Source organism: Eimeria mitis, genomic scaffold (assembly GCF_000499745.2).
Source record: "Eimeria mitis Houghton genomic scaffold, Emh_scaff1548, whole genome shotgun sequence".
Lineage (NCBI taxonomy): Eukaryota > Apicomplexa > Conoidasida > Eucoccidiorida > Eimeriidae > Eimeria > Eimeria mitis.
This window is the reverse complement of record NW_013569733.1, coordinates 11,156-11,451: the sequence shown is the minus strand read 5'-3', so window position 1 is coordinate 11,451 and position 296 is coordinate 11,156.

Genomic DNA, 296 nt, shown 5'->3' with positions numbered 1-296 from the left:
ATGGGGAGCTACAAAGGAGTAATCTGCTTCTCCGAAGTCTTGCTGCTCTGCTGCAGCAGCAGCAGCAGCATCGTTTTTATTTTTATGCATGTAGGCCATCAGCAGCAGCAGCAGCAGGGCCCCTATCCCCAGCCCAGCAACTAAGTATGTGCTGCTGCTGCTGCTGCTGCTGCTGCTGCTTTCGTCCCTCATACAAAACTGTGTATTCTCTCCTGTATATAAAGTATATCCTGAGTTGCATTGACATGTATAACTAACACTGCTGCTGCTGCTGCTGCTGCTGCTGCTGTTGCTGC